The sequence below is a fragment of the Salarias fasciatus genome, chromosome 4, assembly GCF_902148845.1.
Source record: "Salarias fasciatus chromosome 4, fSalaFa1.1, whole genome shotgun sequence".
NCBI lineage: Eukaryota > Metazoa > Chordata > Actinopteri > Blenniiformes > Blenniidae > Salarias > Salarias fasciatus.
In genome coordinates, this window is record NC_043748.1 from 25,016,336 (window position 1) to 25,029,716 (window position 13,381).

The window sequence follows — 13,381 nt, forward strand, 5'->3', positions numbered from 1 at the left end:
TCTGTCACGCAAGTACATTCAATTTCCCTACGATGATGCAGTGCAATCTGTGATTAAAAGGCAATTTTATTCGATTGCAGAGCTCCCGAATGTAATAGGCGCAATTGATTGCACTCACGTGCGTCTGAAGCCACCATCTACGAATGATTACGCATTCATTAATCGAAAAAATTACCATTCGATTAATGTGCAAGTAATCTGTGATGCCAGACTGTCACTGTTTAACGTGGTAGCCAAGTGGCCGGGGGGGACGCATGACTCCTTCATATTTCAGAACAGCAGCGTGGGGGCACGGCTGCAGGAGGGCGCACTGCAGGGACGGAGTCATCTCCTTGGTGAGTAGCCTATGTAAACTGCATTCAAACTTAAGCAGCAAATAATTTGACATTGCGGTATGCTTGTTTTTCTAGGTGATAAGGGTTATACCCTGACAGAATATCTGATTACCCCACTGATGAACCCCGTCACAGCGCAGGAGCGCCGTTTTAACAGTGCGGACACGCGTAAATGTGGAACGGTGTCTGGGACTGCTCAAAGGCAGGTGGCTCTGTCTCAGCACAGCTGGAGGAACGCTGCTCTACACCCCCAAGAAAGTGTGCAACATCATTTTGGCCTGTGCAGTTCTGCATAATATTGCATTGGTCAATGGAGTGCCTTTTGATGCGCCGGCGCCACCAGAGGACCCGATGCCCAGAGACCCGTGGCCAGCGGAGCCTTCACTGGGGGCTGTGCGGAGGAGACAGGACCTGATTACTCGTTTCTGAAATGTGATGTATGCTAAAGTTGAAAAATTATCTATTCGATAACCGATGTAATTCAAGTAACACAGGGATATCCTATTGTCATAGGCAGATTAAATGGACAATTGACAACGTCTAGTGAAATGTTTTTATTCAGATTTTGTCAAATTGTCATTTATTTTATTCAGTGTTTGATTGATTGCCTCAAGCGAGGTCGCCACTCTGGCCAATAGACGGCAAATCTCTGTCTGCCTTTCCAGGACCTCCGCCGTGATGATGGCCGGTCTTGGTCCTGCAGCACGGGGAGCGGATGGCACATGCTCACCCTCGGCGGTCCGACTCGGTCCCGGGCCCTGCTCAGCCATGGGCATGACTCGGTTCTGGTTCTGTACTGGCTCAGTGGGACCGTCGCTACTGTGGGGAGGAGACCTGGCTGCTGTGCCACTGGTGCCTGGCTCTGAAGACAGCATTAATAAAATAAATTAAAAAAAGTGACCTGCATGTAAGCGTCATTATTCGTGACTGACAACACCATTGATTACATTGACAAAGATTTCACAGTGCAAGCAAAATGAGGTGCTGTTGGTTACCATTGTGATCCAGTTCCGATGGAAGATCGTCAGTGTCTCCTCCACCACCACATACACCTATGATTGACGCTGCACCGATGAGTGAGGAGATCTTCTCCTCTGTGGCTGTCAGGGTCAGGCTGGGGTCTGGTGGACCTCCTCCAGTCTCTGTGCTGCTGCGCCTAAGAGCAGCAACACGCTTCTTGGTGGCCAGCTTTAAATCAGACCATTTTTTCTTTACCTACACGTACAGAACGCCATGAGGCTATGAATGCAGGAAATAATCATTTACTTATCGACCTACAATTCATTCAAACCTTAGCCGGTGTCCGTTCTTCCGTGGCGACGCTGTTTACTGCCCCTGTAATTTTTTTCCAAACGGCGTTTTTCTGGGCTCCTTTTATTCTCGTTTTTAAACTGCCAAAAAGCACGTGCCTGTTTTGTTCCACCTCAGAGGTGAGGGTATTTATTTCCACCTCGGAAAAGTTTCTTTTCTTGCCAGAACGTTTCTTCTCCATGTTTGACCTCAGTGGGCGAGGCTTCCGATCCACGAATATTTAAGGGCGTGACATGTTAATGACGATCGATTTCAGCCGCGGCATTTATCAACACCCGATCACTCAAACGCTGAGATCGGCGAGGTACGGAAGTTTATGTAATGCCGCGCAAGCCCCGTCGTACGATGAGCTCACCACTCAAATATACACCCGTTTGAAAGATCGTTTGATAAATGAGGGCCACTGTCTTTTGTTTTTAAAGTTTCCAGTCAACTATATATTTTGGAAAATAATTTCTTATTCAGTTTCGATTGGTAAGCCAGGACAAACATTTTAATCATGACTGAATTGGTTTCTAAATTTTCCTTTTTGACAGCATGTTCCATATAGTGTCTCAATTGTAAAAATCTGAAAGTCCTGCTTCATAAAGCCCCACCGGTCTTTGGCTTGTTGAAAGCTTAGACACTTATTATTATCAACCAACTCCCAAAACATTCATGGACCCTGTACCCAATTTTTAAATCTCCCGTCTCCTTTATTGGGAGTAAATTCTGTATCACATCCAATCCATCTTAAAAACTTCCTACATTTTGACAGATTTTGCTTTGAAACTAGTTCAAACCACACTTTTAATGAAATTCCAAGAAAAGGATTAATGCTGTTGTTATAGTGTTGTGTTGATTGATCACCTATTAATGCCTGAATTGGAATTCCCTGTATCCAGGGGTTAATTTGTGCCGGATCCTGTCGGAACAGGATCCGGCACCTCTTGATTTTGATCTGTCTGTGTTCCAGGACCTCTATGGGTGGATCCGGTACCGCCGTCACAGGGAAGGAAAAAAAATCACATTAATTGCATAAAATAATAAATATATTAATGTATTAATTCACAGAACAAATGTTACTAATTTCACGTTCTTTAATACAATTATAAGTAGAAAAATAAAACTCATTTAAAAGAGCCGCAGATCTGCTGACGCTCTGAATCAAACCCGCCTCTGACAGTAAATTGTTGCGTCTGAGATTATTCATGAAGAGAGCAAGCAAAGAGCGAATGAAACACGTCTAAAAGACAGTTCAATTTACTGTCATTTTAAAAAAGAAGGAAGGGGTACCGATGGTGACTCAAAACGAATCCGAATAACACCAGCAAGTGACGCCGAGCCGAAACAGGGAGGAGGAGGAGAATCCGGACATGGCCGTGATGTGGGCTGTTTTGGACTGTTAGCTATGGTGAGAACACTGTCTGTTATCAGGCCGCCGTGCCAGATTTTAAATGATAACAATAGAAGATTTGTGTGATCCATTGTAAGCTCCGTGCAGCTCCTGCTGTGTTCAGGGACACTTCATAAAAGTATCCTGCTGATAGACGCCAGCGGCGTCTCGGTCAGCTGTTAGCTTCAAGACAGAACTAGCTGGCTTTGAATGATTCCTTCGTGCTCCAACATCAGTGGAGGGGACTCGATCTCAACTTATGAGACGGTGGAAAGAAGATTTAAACGCTGAGCGTCTCGGACAGAACGGAAGAAGCTGTTATTGACGGACAGTTCAGTTCTGAGAGGAAGTGTCTGAGCAGCGTGGCGGCGGCTTGGAGAGAACCAGGGAATCATTGTTCTGGTAGGTTTAATTTCTGGGTTTAGCCTGGATGTTTACTGTTCAGTTGTTTTCTTATCGACAGTAGCTCAGATGGTAGAGCAGGTCATCTTATAACCGGAAGGTTGGCAGTTCAATCCCCGCTCCCGCAGACGTAAAACTGTCGTTGTGTCCTTGGGCAAGACACTTCACCCACCTTGCTTAAGTATTACCCCTTTCCTACTGCAACTAGCGGGTCGTCCCGTGTCTGCGACCTGCTAACTATCGCCTTTTTAGACGCCTTTCCCACCGCCTGCAGACCTGCGTCTCACCTCCTGCTGGCGAGCCGCATCGCTGCGTTTTCCCGCACTGATGGTGTCCCACGTTGATGACATCATCAGCGCGACGGAGCAAAACGAAAGTAAACAATGCAGCGGAAAACAGTCCCTGTTACCTGTAGACGAATCTCCTCTTCCCCACGGATCAGGGGAAGCTCTCTGGTCTCGCTATCTTGCCACTGCTGGGTCATGTTGACGAAGGAAATCTCACGCTGTGTCTAGAAACAACAACTAGCGCGCTAACTTAGCCGCGCTGCGTCAACATCATCATGGAAGTTCCCGGATGTGTCCCTCCCACTAAAAGCCGGTAGAAAGCTGACCCGGGAATTTATCGGGTCGATTGCAGGGTGAACGACCCAGGTCGAAATCCCGGGTCAAACCTTTTCCCACTGCCATGACTTATCGGGTTTAAACGGGTTTTTTGGCCGGTGGGAAAGGGGAATATGAAAGTTGTGAGAGTGAATGGTTGGTGGTGGTCGGAGGGGCCGATGGCGCAGATCAGCAGCCTCGCTTCCGTCAGTCTGCCCCAGCGCACCACCCAGTATGGAGAGAATGAATAATGCAATGTAAAGCGTCTTTGAGTGTCCAGAAAAGCGCTATATAAAACCAATGCATTATTATCATCTTCATCTTGTTGTTCAGTGATCATTGTATTGCTCTCAGGACTGAGGGAGCTGTAGCTGACAGTCGCAAAAAAACCCAAACAAAAATTGGCCCACCGCCACATCAAGTTGCCGCCCCCTGCCCTATAATAATATTACTATAATAAGAGTAAATAATCGTCAGAACATTTATACCATGGTTGCTATTTGAAATTTAGGCTTGTAAGTCCCACAGCATGGTACATGGGCATTTGCATGTTGTTTTCAGCACTGTTTTTTTTTTTTCAGCATTGTCTTCTGTATGCGTTCCAGGACCTGTATCTGTCATGTGCACCATGCATTCCGGTACCTTATGATTTACAAATGAAGCACTGAATGCCAGAGAAGATTCACGTTAGAGGATTATTTGTTCCCAGACAGGGGAAGATGAGATGAAATTAGACAATTTAAACCTGGGTAAGGGTGTTTTCACACCTACCCACTTTAGCTCGACCCAACAGAGTTTTTGGAAGGAGCACGGCGCGACTGGGTTGGTGTGAAAGCGCCACTCGCTCTAGTTGTCGCTCTAACTCCCCCGCCTCGAGAGCGGCTGAATGGGGGGGTCTCGGAGCGGCCTGGGTCGACCTGGGCTGCGGTGCGGCAGATGTGTGAAAGCGCACCGGCTTTAGCTCGACCCAAAGTCTACATATTGGGCCTTTATGAACCACACAGGCAGCTCACAAAAGTGATCACATGTCAAAATGGCAGAAAGAAAAGTCTCTGCCGCTCGCTCTCCAGCAGACTCGTGGCATGATTTTAGCCCCGCCCCTTTCCTTTTTTCATTGACAGGTAAGTGACAGGCTCGCACACATGTTCTTTGCGGTTCCATAGCAGCGGCGCACCAGACAAATTTACCAGTATTTTTTTTTTTTTCAGCGTGAGAAATACAATGTGTGGCGGGAGTGCGTGGCGAGATGTGTGACTGTCGTGCTCAATGCGTGAGACTTGTGAGCCCTGGAGTTCACCATTAGCAAGGCTGCCGTTTTGGTTTTACGCCAGCTTCCGCCTGGTTGTCATGGATACCCCACACTTCCCTTGTTTAGAGCGGCTGCTCTGCGCGGTCATGAAAAACTTATGTGAAAAGGGGCGTATTAGCTGAAAATTGAAAAATTGTATCTTTTTTACTGGTGCGGCTCCTTTGGCTCAACCCAAATATATGTGAAAACAGCCTTAGTTTGTATTCTTAGAGCAGCAAGTGGACAGCAGTGAAACTCTCCAAAGAATATTAACAATAAGATTTAGTATTTAAAACATTAACAACAGTAACAATAATTCCTAAAAAAAAAAAAAAAAATCAGTGTGTGTCGTGTTCGTGTTCGATAAAACACTCAGGAGGCTCGACGTTTTCCAAGAAGAACATTTTTAATGCCGCTCATGTCTGTTGTCGGTGACGCACAGATTCTTCTTCTACTAGTGCAGTTGTAACAGAGCATTAGAAACAGCAGCGACGCCTGGTGGTGAACAATATATAACAACAACTGATCATAACATCCCCCCTCCTTGAGTTGAGGTATTCCTCATCAATACACATTACAATACAAAACACATTTTACAACAAACAGTTTTCTTTTTTTTTTTAAATCAACCATTAAACATGTGCAAAACAAAACATCAGCTGGACCTTTATTTCTTTTCCAGCTATAAGTCCAGTCTGTCAGGTTTCTTTATTTCTCGTTTTGACTTTCTCGGTTCTGTGTTGTCAGAAGGACCACTTACATTCCAGTTCAGAGGTGATGTGGTTGTTGATGGTTCAACTTGAAGTTTGTTAGGCTCCTTAGGCGCTGGTGTAGTCTTCAAAAGACTGCGGCGATTGCGCCTGAGTATCTGTCCATCCTCAGTTTGCACTGTAAAAGATCTTGGTGCAACTTCCTGTAACACAGTTCCTTTTGTATTCCATCCATCAGCATCCTCAATCCTAACTGAGTCGTTGTTTGTCAGAGGAGAGAGTGGTTTGGCTGAAACATCGTAGAAACTCTTTTGTCTCATTTTCTGCTTTTTGAGCTTGGTTTCCACTTTTGTGTTTTTCTTTGGTGTAGTCACAGTCGGGTAGCTTGGCAGTGTTGTGCGCAACTTTCTGTTCATCAGTAACTCGGCAGGTGATAGTCCGCACTGAAGTGGTGAGGCACGGTAACTGAGAAGTGCCAAGTATGGATCAGAGTTGCTGTCAGCTGCTTTCTTCAACAGTTGCTTTAGGATGTGAACACCTTTCTCAGCTTGTCCATTTGACTGTGCATAATGTGGACTGGACGTGACATGACGGAACTCATACTGCTCTGCAAACCTTTGCCATTCCCTGCTGCTGAAACATGGTCCATTATCACTCACCACAATGTGTGGTATGCCGTGCCTGGCAAATATGGATTTGGCGTGAGTGATCACGCAGGCTGATGACATGTTTGTGAGTAGTGCCATTTCTGGAAAGTTAGAAAAATAGTCCATGACTACAAGGTAGTCTTTGCCTTTGAGGTGAAACAAGTCCATCCCAACTTTGTGCCAAGGAGATGTGGGCATTTCAGGTATCACCATTGGCTCTTTGCTTTGTTTGCTTCTGTGTTTTTGACATGTTTCACATTTACTCACAAGTGTCTCAATGTCTTTATTAAGCCCAGGCCAATACACTGACTCTCTCGCTCTCCTTTTACATTTTTCAATTCCGAGATGTCCTTCGTGTATCCTGTTCAACAGATCTGGCCTCAAAGCTTGTGGGATGACTATTCTCCCTTTCATGAGTAATAGTCCATCAACAAAACTGAGATCTCCTCGAACATGGTAGTAGTGAGGGCATGAACCTACAGGCCAACCCTCGTCCATATTCTGAATGACACGCTGCAACTCTGTGTCTCGTGATGTAACTTCAGCAGTCTGTCTTGACTTCGTGTCAGATACTGGCAAAAGACTTGACACCATGTTTATGTGATTTTCAACGTCATTATCTGTAGTGCTTGTAGGGGCAAAGCCTATGCTTGAAGCCCCTACGGCTTCTACCCGGAGTTTCGGCAGACACGCTGGCACTTGAATGGAGTGAATAAGGTGGCTGAGGCAATCGTTTGCTTCATAGAAATACGTCCATTTATTTCCACTACTCACACATTTTACCACAGAACACGAATCATATAGCGATGGCGAGGCAGCAGCGACAGCGGTCAAAACCGTGTTTCCTCTCACGGGCAGCAACACCTGTCAGGCCGTGATTACTTCCTATTTATGGCTTCCGGTGCTAATTGGCTCCAACAGTGCTCACACATTTTTCAGCAGGTGCTCTGGACAAGGCGTCTGCGAGGATTAAGTGCTTTCCGGGTGTGTAAACAAGTTCAAAATCGTATCTTTGCATTTTCATCATTAAGCGCTGGATTCTCGGAGACATTTCATTAAGATTCTTTTTGATAATAGAGACAAGCGGGCGGTGGTCGGTCTCCACAGTGAAAGACGGCAGTCCATAGACATAACTGTGAAAACGCTCTAGACCATAAGCCACGCCTAAACACTCTTTTTCAATCTGTGCATACTTGCATTCAGACTTGGTCATAGCCCTTGATGCATAGGCTACTGGCTTCCAGTGTTGCCCTTCAGCTTGAAGAAGCACTGCTCCGATACCATCTTTGGATGCATCAGTTGACACTTTGAGCTTTTTGGTGTAGTCATAGTAGGCTAATGCTGGTGCAGAGGTGAGGGTCTGCTTTAGTCTCTGCCACTCTTGCTCATGTTTCTCGGCCCATTTAAAGTCACTGTCATTATGTAAGAGTTCACGGATGCAGGAGGTCTTTGCTGTGAGGTTGGGAATAAATTTGCCTATGAAATTCACCATTCCCATTATGCGCAACACTCCTGTCTTGTCTGTTGGTCTTGGCATGTTCAGTATTGCCTTTATTTTGTCTTTGTCCGGTTGTACTCCTGTAGCTGTAAGTTTGTCTCCAAGGAAGAGAATCTCTTGTACTGCAAACTCACACTTGGCTCTATTGAGTTTCAGTCCATACTTTTGTATGCGCTCCATCACTTTGTTGAGTCTCTGGTTGTGCTCTTGGAGAGTAGAGCCCCAAATAATGATGTCATCAATGTAGACTCTGACTCCCTCTAAGCCTTCAATGATCTGTTCCATTGCTCTGTGGAATATTTCTGGTGCAGATTTTATTCCGAATGGCAGCCTTAGAAAACAATACCTCCCGAAAGGTGTATTAAAGGTGCAGTACTTGGTGCTGCTCTCATCCAGTTTTAACTGCCAGAAACCTTGTGAAGCATCAAGCTTTGTGAAATAGCTAGCCCCTGCCATCTCACTAATGATTTCTTCTCGTGTGGGTATTTGATAGTACTCACGCTTGATGTTCTCATTCAGATCCTTTGGGTCCATGCAGATTCTCAGCTCTCCATTCTTTTTCTTTGTGACCACCATAGAGTTGACCCAGTCTGTGGGCTCCTGTACCTTTTTGATCACTCCCAGGTTGGTCATTCTGTCCAGTTCTTGTTTGAGGGCTTCACGCAGCGGAGCTGGAACTCTGCGGGGTGCATGCACAATTGGTTGAGCGCCTTCCTTTAGCTGGATTTTATATGTAAAGGGCAGTGTACCAAAACCTTTGAACACCTCAGAAAAGTTTTGTACAATAGCATTAGTGTCACATTTTGAATCTGTTTCAATACAGTACACTCTTTTCACCAGCCCTAACTCTTCACAGCTTTTGTCACCCAACAATGATTCACATTTCTCATTCACAACAGAAAAGTTTACATTGTGCACTTTACCTTTAACATTCACATTCAGTTTACAGGAACCAAAACACTCTATGGGTTGCCCATTGTAATCTTTCAACCCTGATTTCTTTCTGTAGATGTGCGGCTTTACCTGCATTTCTCTTATGTCAGACATGCTAATGAGATTAGCTTTTGCACCAGTGTCCAGTCTCATTGTGACTATTGTCCCATTAACTAGCAAAGGAGTGATCCATTTGTCAGCACTGGAAACACTGTTTACCTTTTCTGATTCATCCTCACTGTTAACGAGCCCAACGAAGAAAGTGTCACTTAAATCTGTGTCCTCGACTACATGCACACTCTTGCCTTTCTTCCCTTCTTTCTTTTTGGTGAAGCATTGCTTGGCAAAGTGGTTCTTTCCGTGGCAGTTGGAGCATACTTTACCAAACGCAGGACATTGCTTTGGCCTGTGTTGTGATCCGCAGCGCTTGCAGGAAAACGTGGCGTCCTCGGTCCGCTGTGCAGGCCGGGTCTGCTGGCGGCGTCTCCCGCTCTGAAACGACACCGCACCGATCGCTGCTCCTTCACTCGTGGACGGTGTGGCACACGACAGCTCGCTGAACGTCTTCATGTGTTTCTGGGACAGCTCACTTGCTTGGCATATTTTAATAGCCATATCCAGGGTCAGCTCGGACTCACGAAGAAGTCTCTCTCTCAACTATTTGTCTCCAATGCCAAACACAATTTGATCCCTGATCATAGAGTCCTTCAGTGTCCCAAAATTACAAGACTGTGCTTTCAGGCGCAGGGCTGTCAGATAAACATCAAACGGCTCATTCTGAAGCTGCATGCGAGAACGAAACATGTATCTCTCATATGTCTCGTTTTTCTTTGGAGTACAATGCGCCTCAAACCTTGCCAGCACAACATCCAGCTTCTCCTTATCGTCCGGCGAGTCAAACACGAACGTATTAAACACTTCAATGGCCTGTGGCCCCGCCACCGTTAGCAAAAGCGCTACCTTTCTTGCTTCGGACCTCGTCTCCAGTCCCATGGCCGTGACATAAAGCGTGAACTGCTGCTTGAAAACACGCCAGTTTTCGTCGACATTGCCGCTAAGTTTCAGGTTTTCTGGCGGCTTCAAATCCATGCTGGTCTCTTCGGTGGTCGCTCAACTTACTTCGTGGTTTACTCCTGGTACCATGTCGTGTTCGTGTTCGATAAAACACTCAGGAGGCTCGACGTTTTCCAAGAAGAACATTTTTAATGCCGCTCATGTCTGTTGTCGGTGACGCACAGATTCTTCTTCTACTAGTGCAGTTGTAACAGAGCATTAGAAACAGCAGCGACGCCTGGTGGTGAACAATATATAACAACAACTGATCATAACAGTGTGTACCTTGTATGTTTTGTTACAATCTTCTTACACTTATTCAATATGCATTATTATTCAAAATATTAAGGATTTTTTTTTTTTAACTAAAATTACTGGTGTTCTGGAGATTTTTCTAGTTTCCCCAAATTTAGATTAAAAATCCCACAGCATTTCCATCCTGACTGTGTTGCAGTCAGTATAGGGGTGAGCCCGATTACTACGGACCTCTCTTGTTCCGTCCTGCCAGGTTTTCTGTCCTCTCACCTCTCAAGTCAGTACAGCTGCAGACACCAGAGGCGGGGTAGGCTGGACGTGTCTTACGTAATCACCTGAGCATCTCCTGTGTCAATTTCATGCTGCACTGAGTGTGTCAATCTCACTTCCTCCTCATTCAGTGCTAAAAAGCAACACTTGCCACTGCTCCACCTGCTGTTCAGAGTTCAAACCCTCACAGTTGCGCTGCCAGATTTCTCTAACTGCTCTCTCTCTCTCTCCCGCACCATTTAAACTTCAGAACCCCCTGTAGTCCTTTCTGTCATCAGGGTTCAGTAACAGCAGGCCTGCTGAAGCACCGTCGGTACTGGACAGGGGGAGCTGCAGCGCCTTTCCCTCCTCTGTCCACCCTGCCGCCTTGGCCAAAAGTTCAACCTGGGCATGCTATGCCTCCCAGTACACCTTGCCGGCATATTTCGGCGTTTTCACGTGGAGACGGCCATCGAGTGGGCTACCGCCTCCATGCACAGTTGACTGTGGGCCCCTCCTGGTCTGCAGCGTCTCGCCGGCGGTGGCGTCGGAGTCTCCGTGCCCTCGCGCTGTGTCATTCCATTCCATCCATGTCATTGGAGAGCCTCCTCACGGACTCAGGCGGGTCCGACATCCAAATGCACAGGAAAACTCCCAGTCCCCCTCCGGTATATGTTTCATCACTCTCTGTCTTCTCCATCTTGATAACCTGTTGGGTCTCAGTTCTATCGGGTCGCATCGCCATGACGCCGTAGTCTGGAGGCTAGTGGCAATACCAGGAGCTAACTAGCAAACAGAATCAAGCTGAAGTCGGCGATCAACAAGTTGGTTTACTGAAAACAGAAACGGTCACAGTCGAGCCAAATAAATAAAACAGGATTAGAAGAAGAACGTGAGCGGATGGATGAAAGATGGATATAAGAACGATTTACAAGAAAGTAGGTATTGATCACTGCAGTAACAGCTAGTTAGCTCCAGCTGACAGCAGAAAGTCCCATGTTATTAAACCAAATGCTTTTCTGTCTGACAAATAAAAACCTGACTGTAACATTATAGACCAGGGTTCTCAAAGCTTTAGGATCAAGGCACCTCTGACAGAGGGGAACATTTTTCAAGTACTCCTCATAATCCTCATAGTAACTGCAATGATATACATATTAATCAAACCTCTGACTGCAATTTGACAAGCTGTCTTTATTAGTATTGCAATGTAACACTAGGGCTGACAATAATGAGACCGAATGAATGAATATAAAGATTGTTGAAGTTGGAAAAGTGGAGTCAGAATGATGTGGGACCCGTTCACTCCTAAAGGTGGAGTCCTAAAGTAGGACCATTTTCATATTTTCAGGAGACAGCTAAGACAAAATGATATTCTGTCTGTTTTATTGTAGTCCATTTCAGTGGTGTGATATATTTATTTTTTCTTTGTTTCTCCTCTTTCTCATTCTGTAGCTTTAGGGTTTTTGTTTTTTATTTTCTATTTTTTACATCAGTTTGGTTTAGTACCAATTTCAGTCAGGTCTGTTTTTTTTCCATTTTCTTTATAATAATTTTAAACCTTTTTTGTAGGACTTGTATCGATACAGAAAGGATTCTTAAATGTCTGTTAAAAGTTATTTTTGTATTCATATATTAAAGCAACACAAAGGAACTTTCAGTTTCTATTGATTTTGGCGGCGCCAGTGGACAAAAGCGGTAGTGTTTTGCCTGAACAAATACTACAGTTCCCATGAGGACTAGTGCGTGGCATCGTAAAATGCTGCTCCGGTTGGCATGCTGTCGGACTGAACTCGCCTGCATTTGTTTCCAGTGGCTGTGTGAAGGACGGATAGCGATGAGGTAATGAATCTAATGGTGGCTAAACAATATTATATCATAATGTGACGCATGCCGTGTGCTGGGTTCCTACCACCCTCCTCACAGTTTCTTAGTCCAAGTGAAAGCAATACTGACGCCCTCAGCCCGTGACAGAGGGGTCATTCAACTCGTTGTAAGTCGATGTATCATCACAAAAGATATTAAAATGTTTTATTAAGGTTGAAAAGTTACTTAGTGTCGCTTTAAATAGTTGTAAGATTTGGGTGAGGGATGATTCAATACTGCAGTGTGTTAAAAAAAAAGCATGGAAATGCTGTAAACCACGCCCATTTCTCACACTGTTGACAGCAGAGCCAGTGCAGGATTAATCTTATCCTGGTAGTTAGCCTGATCTGGAGAAGGCTAGCTGCAGAGAATCAGTCACCATGGTGACTTGTCCGGGATAAACTTGACCAGCTTTTGTGCAACCGACTTGAGGCTAACGTAATCCAGGATAGCCAAAGTTTGCCGGCTTAATCCCTTATCTTGGTTTTGTGCAATACGCCCCAGATCTGCACGAGGAGAAGATGAGAAAGCTCATAGGGTTGAATGGCGCTGACCTGTAGTTACTGACCTCTGCCTCCAGGGTGCGTCAGGGGCCGCTGTACTGACTTGTGAGGTGAGATATGTGAAGAATGTGGTAAATCCACAGCTCAAACATCTCTGTGTGAGGATGAGTCTCTAATTGTGAAAATAAATAGTCACCACAAATCTAAGAAAAAAAAAATCAATCATAGCTCCGATGATGTATGTTTGTATTTTCACTTGTGTGTCCTCCTCACTCACTGATTTGTGTTCTCTCGTTATCTTTAAACTGGGAACATAAGAAAAAGGAAAGTTGAAGTAAAATCCATAGAAAGAAA